The sequence below is a fragment of the Solanum pennellii genome, chromosome 1 (assembly GCF_001406875.1).
Source record: "Solanum pennellii chromosome 1, SPENNV200".
NCBI classification, from domain to species: domain Eukaryota; kingdom Viridiplantae; phylum Streptophyta; class Magnoliopsida; order Solanales; family Solanaceae; genus Solanum; species Solanum pennellii.
The window spans coordinates 31,480,812-31,487,855 of NC_028637.1; the positions used below are offsets into that span (position 1 = coordinate 31,480,812).

Consider the following 7,044-nt stretch of genomic DNA (forward strand, 5'->3'; position numbering starts at 1 on the left):
AGGATAGATGTTCTTGTGATGATGACTTCCAGATTTTGGGGACAATAATAATAGTTTTGAATTGTTTTTATTAATGAGTTTAAGACTTCCGCATTTCTTTTGTTGATATTGTATTAAAATGTTAAAGGTTAGATTGATTGGTTCGCTCACATAGGAGGGTAAATGTGGGTGCCAGTCGCGTCCCCGATTTGGGTCGTGACATTTACGCACTTATAAGCCTCATGTCTAAAACGAACAAAATAATGAGAACCAAAATCAGCTAAAGGGTCTATTGTGTGACTTATAATGTGTAGCTATACTCCAAAGCTTGACGGTTCAATGATATCAAATCTACCTATTGATCGAGTATATCCGAGATATGTTCACTATAGAAAATTCAAAGAGAAACCCACTTGTTCATATGAAATCAATCCATATTTATGAATCACATAGTTTTTCATGGATATGTTTTAACAATAGTCATTACATATTCATGTGGGGAATTGTTGGGCTTTAAAGGTGTGAACAAGAAATTGTGTAGTGTTACTTTCTTGAAGGATTGTGACTATACCGAAGGGTTTCGACCTTTATGAAAGGTTGTGTCCTTTCTAAAGGGTTGTGACCGTTTGAAAGGTTGTGCCTTTTCGAAAGTGTTGTGACTTTTCTGAAAGATTATCTTCTTTCCTAAGAGTTGTGACTTTACCCTTTGTAGGCTATAAATAAAGAGAATTTCTCTCATTTTTCTGCATTGAATTCTTCCCTTTTTATGCAATATTTTTTACAAAACAAAATCGATCGATTGTGTCTGTGTGTGACTTGTTGGTGTCATTTCGTGTTTGTTGAAATTATTGTAGTTTTAGGTTCCACTACTTCTTTAATGGTTAATCAGTTTTATATTGGGAGGAATTAATGTGTAACCTAGGTTACTTTAGGGGTTAAATTTCTTAAGGACACACAACATGTTCTGTGGACTCGGATTAATTCTTTGTTTTTTCTTTTCTTCTTTTATTTTTTTTGGTTTTCTAATCTTAATATTTTAGATAACAAACACTTCATTAACACTCTCACAAAGTCTTCTTTATTCAAGGCATCACTTCAACAAAATAAGTTCAAGATTAAGTATTTAGCTAATTTGGGACTATACACCAATCACAAACAACACATGAATCATCTAAATCACAACAATTACGTACATAGAAAATTTCTCAAAATTACTCAAGGATTATAAATAACTATTAAGAGACTCAATATCACAGAAAATAAATCATAACCAACCTTCATCGAAGTAAAGGAAGCTAATTCCCTATTTTTTTTTTTCCATCCTTAATGCCTCAGAACGTTTCTAATCTATCAAGTGTACAATATTCATAAGGAGATGAGTCCATAGATGTCTAGATTACTATATATCTAGACTGAACTCATCCATACAGTTAATCAAAAACCTAAATTTTGATACCAACTAATACATCACGTCTTGTTCGTTCCTATATATTCAAGTTATGGTTAAGTCTCAATTCGTTCAAGTAACATAACTCTAATGGAATTCATATAATACAATACATTTAATATAAAATTATACAATACATTTAATATAAAATTATGTATGACAATGTATCAAAACTATAGTGTAATATGATAACAAAAATAATAATATTGAAATCAAGTACTTATAGAAACACCAGTCTATCAAACCTAAACTATTTACAATGAATGAAAACTACATAACTCAATCCTAATGATTGAATTCTCTAATGACAAACATAATTGAACTGATAGTCGTAAACATATTGGTAAAAGACATGCATAGTAGTAACACATTGTAGCGCATCAATTCAAATTCACATCGACAATTACATTCCCTCGTATCTTATATATTAGTATTATCCAACCCACATATCTAACATAATAAATATCTAGGGGCGTATTGATTTAAAAAATTCTCGATCTTTTTCTCTCCCAATCACTGAGTTTTTCCTTTTTTCTCTTTTCTTTTATACAGATTATTTACCACCATTATTAGTATATATGATTAATTATAATGTTCTGAAAGTTGTCCACTACTAATTTAAAAGTTATTTTCTTTAACCACCAATTAATTTAATTCTTCAAATGACCCCATTAATTATATAATTGAACATACAAATAGTCCAAAATTCTCATTTAGAATGTACCTGAAGTCATTTATGAAATAAGAAACTGTAGTACTCAAAAGGGCCTAATTGGTCGTTACAGAGTCTCTCTTGGAAGGGAATGACTGAGCTACTTGTCATGCCAAAACGATAGCTTTCTATCATCGCCAATGCATTCTCAGTTAAAAGGACAAAGTTCAAAGTAAAAACTAATCTCCTTGCGACGTTCATTCTAATAATTTCTTGAGCTATGGTGAGATCTCTCTGTTAAGCCCAAGTAGACTTTCCTCTTCCTTCCTTTTAATAATTGTGCTCTATTTCACTAAATTGAAAGTATTTGTTCCCTTCTACGTTTCCATTGAAACTCTCTCACTTTATCAAACTTCTATCCCATTTGAGTGGGACATAAATAAAGGCATAGTATAGGCGCGAGAATACACCGATAGTTAAATGGAACTAATTGTTTTTATAAAAAATTGAGGGTCTTTCTTTTCTTGTGAATAAATATTTCTTTTTTTTGAAAATATTGTTAAATTTAACCTTTATCAGAATTCGAGATGTATTTTAAGAGGCATTAACTTCCTCTTTTTTGGGCTTAAGGTGGCAGGAGCCCATTTTTATTAATATAAAAGGATCCAAAAAATGAACAGGCCCAAATGAGATCTGGTCCAGCAAATTACTAAAAAGAAAACAACCTAAACTTAATAAAGAAATAAATTCTAGACAAAAATTTGAGGCTTGATACTTGTTAGAGCAGGCTCCTCTAAGACTCTTCATCGTGTTTGAGTCATCTTTCAAGTGTTCGTTGGATATAAGATTAGGTAAGCAGAACTATTCTGGTAAGATCAAGCATAACCCACTTCTACCAGAGCTTTGTCTAACCCTGATTCTCTATGCAACAACCTCTCCTTGACGAGGCAATGAGTTGAATCATATTCCTAGTTGAATCATAGAGTTAAGTAAATCAGACTAACTTATTTACGGGCTTCTTATCTAGTATTTATCAATTCCTGCTATCTACAAATAGAAAAATGAGGCTCGATCAACCTAGCTAATAGTAGTAATCTATCCCCTTAATCCATATTTGATTGATTGAACCAAAATATGATTAATACCACCATCTAAATTTGGAGCTATGAGAAAAACTACTAATGTAAGAGATTCAATCTGAGCCTAAAACTATATAACACTAACATCATACTCATATGTGATCAGCACAATTGGGAATCGGAATGTACAATAAATTCATAGGTAAATTGGTCAATAAACTATCTAACGGAAGAAAATACAAATTCACATGTTCTGGTTTTTTTTATCATAAAAGAAACCTCAAAGCTCTCTACAAGTCCATGATACATAACCAATAGAATGTAATTAGGACAAGGTGAAGAGTACATGACCAACTACTAGATAAATTTATTAACAACCACTTAACCTTCATAGGTATAGAGTGAAGTATCAATAGTGCTAGATCCTAAGCCCGCCTTTCTCCCAAAAGATCACCAGAAGAAACTCTAACACAAAATTTAAAAATGCTAGTGCAAAGATTACCTCTTAATCCCCCATCAATGTTACATTTCTACTACGGCAAAGGTGGTAACTCCACCTTACAAACCTAGATGTAAAAGTAGGCCTGAAACTATCAAGTAGAGCACCTATCTGAGGTCAATTATTTGGAATATTGGGATATTTAAATTTAAACTTGATAACATTCTTTGTAATGTTGGAAACATCCCAAAAAGCTCTATTAGTAGAGTAAGAAGACCACGTAGAATAGTATTTCTCTTTTCTCGAAAAAAACCATAAGATGACATTTGGAATTGCATTAAATGTCATCTTTTGCCTAGATTTACCTTTAACATCCCACCATTTCATCAAAACATGTTTCATTTGAACCCATGGTCCCAAAAGACCAACTGCACCAACAAAATATCTCCACAAAGAATCTTAAACTTCTCCTTTTTTAAGTGAGTGATCCACAGTCTCATCATCTGGAACCTCGCAACAACCATTATGTCATTTAAGTAGCCACTGTAAAAAAAATTCGACACCTTCAAAGCTAAGAAAGATATGTTAAAAGGGATGCCTTGTACACATATCTTCTAATAAGAGTCAGTTTCCTCCGCTCTCTTTCTTATATTATTCCAAGAACATTTAACTGAATATTGTCCAGAAATGGAATGTCCACCATGGTTTATCACTTTAATCTGACTGTCTAATTTGACCCATTGAAGATTTGATATGATCCACTACATGTTGAGGCAACCTCATTTGCATTTTCTCATAATCCAAACAATATTAATTAATATCTGTCAAATTGTGGCAGGTTTTCACTTCTGTTGGTTGTGAATATAGAGGACCTAACTCTGACCAATTATCAAATAATATTGAAGATGTTAAACTTCTAGGTTCCCGCCAAATAAATTGTTCAAATATATACCAGTTATTGAGTATTTTTCCACAATTGAGATCCACCCCTCCATTGTACAAAACTAGGGATTTTCTTCTCACTATATTTATTCCACATAATATTGGCCCATAAAGAGTTTTGATTCTGCAGTTCCAATAGATTTTAGCATATTTTTCTTCAGATAAATCATATAAAGACCTAAAACAAAGACAAACCTCTTTTTTGGGCAAGCAAATATCATTCCAAGAAGCCTAGCAGACAAGACGTGAATTGGAACACATTGCAAAACACTATTGATTAGAACTTCTTTACCTCCATAGGATATCATATTTCCATTCCAGGCTTGTAGTTCAGATTTGACCCTTGTAATTGCATCAAAGTAATGCTCCTTCCTCTTCCTTTTATGTGATATAGGACACCCCAAATACTTGAGTGGAAATATGCTTGTATTAAAACTTATACACTACTGAACCAACAGCAACTGCTGCATTTTGATGTATAAAGAAGGCACTTTTATCCTTTTTAATTTTCCATCCTGACTGAATTTAATACTTCTTTAAAATTGACATGACCTTTACCGAGGAGTATCCAAAGCATAATTGAAACAGCACAACTAGATACTATTTGTGTAATGCAAAGTTCATAGCTACACATTTTAGAAACAGGATTAATAAGCAGCCAACTATAAGATTTTTCAAGTTGCAAGAGTTGATAAGGAAAAAAAATAAAATTCATGTTGCCAAGACTACTGTCTGGAGGGCAAGAGCTAAAGTGTTGAAAGAGATCATGGGTGATCATGTTGTGGAATTTGGGAAAATTCTGGACTATAAAGATGAACTGTTGAGGACCAATCCAGGGAGCACTTGTGTTGTTAAACTTGGTGAACTTGATGCTCTTTGTAGGCCAGTATTTCAGAGCTTTTACCTATGTTTTGATCCATTGAAGAAGGCATTCTAAAATTGCAGAAAATTTATAGGTTTGGATGGTTGTTTCCTTAAAGGGGTTTGTAGAGGACAATTGTTAGTTGTTGTGGCCAGAGATGGTAATAATCAGATGCTGCCACTTGCTTGGGCAGTAGTTGAGTATGAAAAAAAGAGACATGGACATGGTTTATCAAACTTTTGAAGGATGATCTAGGACTAGGAGATGGTGAAAATCTTACCCTGATTACAGATATGCAGAAGGTATATGTACTATTTTTTTTATTTTGTATCTGTCTTTATCAATTTTCATATATTTGTTATTATAACATATTTAGATCTATTACAGGAATTAATAGGAGTAATTCAAAATATTTTACCCGTTGCTGAACATAGAATGTGTGCTAGGCACATCTTAGCTAACTAGGCTAAGGACTTGAGAGGTCTCCAAAGAAGACAACAGTTTTGGTCTATTGCAAAGAGTACCTTTGAATCACAATTGAGGAAAAATGTTGCAAAGATGAAGTTGCTTGGTCCAGAAAAAATGATGGATGATCTTATGTACTACAAGATAGAGTTCTCGTGTAAGGTTTATTTTAATACTCATGTAAAATGTGATTTTGTAGATTACAATTTGTCTGAGTGCTTTAATTCATTGATCTTGGCACCTAGACACAAGACAATTATCACTATGCTTGAAGAGATAAGAGTAAAAATGATTACCAGAATAGCCAAGTTAAGAGAGTTCACAAATACTTGGATGTGTGATTTTTCTCCAATGAATTGTAATATTGAATTAATGGAGTTGATGGGTTTGAAGTGAGAGAAGGACCATTTCAACACAGTGTGGATTTTGGTAGGTGGATTTGTAGTTGTAGGGTATGGCAGTTAAAAGGCATACCATGTGCACATGTTGCGGCTGGCATTTACATTAAGAAAGGTGAACCCCTTCAGTACATTGACAACTGTTATAGTAAGGCAACTTACTTGAAGACTTATTCCAATGTCCTTCAACCTGTCACAAACATGGAGATGTGGCCTTAATCTACTAACCGCACAGTTGCACTACCTGAAATAAAAAGCATGCCTGGCAGGCCAGGTAAACTTAGAAAGAAGGAAGCTGGTGAAAGTAAAAAATCTGGAAAGCTACCTAGAACTAGACTTGCCATGACATGTAGTAACTGTAATTTTAGAGTCCACAACAAGAGAGGATGTCCACAGAGGGTTGAGTCATCATGAAGGGAAGAACCATCAAATACAGACAAGGGAAAGGGCAAAACTTCAGGTTTAGGCCGAACAAAGGTAAAATCTTTAAGTTTAATTTGGTATGTGATATTACTCTCATACATTTATTTTAACTATATGTATATAGAAAGCACAAACAGAAGCTGAGCATTCTACAAAGAGGTCAAGAGGAAGACCACATGTTGTCACGACCCAAAACCGGGCCGCGACTGGCACCCACACTTACCCTCCTATGTGAGCGAACCAACCAATCTAAACCTTAACATTTCAATTTAATATCAACAGAAAATAATGCGGAAGACTTAAACTCATTAATAAAAACCAATTCAATAACTTCTAAAATTCAACATCTATTATTCCC

General features: G+C 33.4%; 1 pseudogene; it reads left to right on the plus strand.

Moving 5' to 3' along the window:
- Positions 1-6,464: 6,464 nt before the first annotated feature.
- LOC107019629 overlaps positions 6,465-7,044 on the plus strand; it is a 3,054-nt pseudogene continuing 2,474 nt past the window's right edge.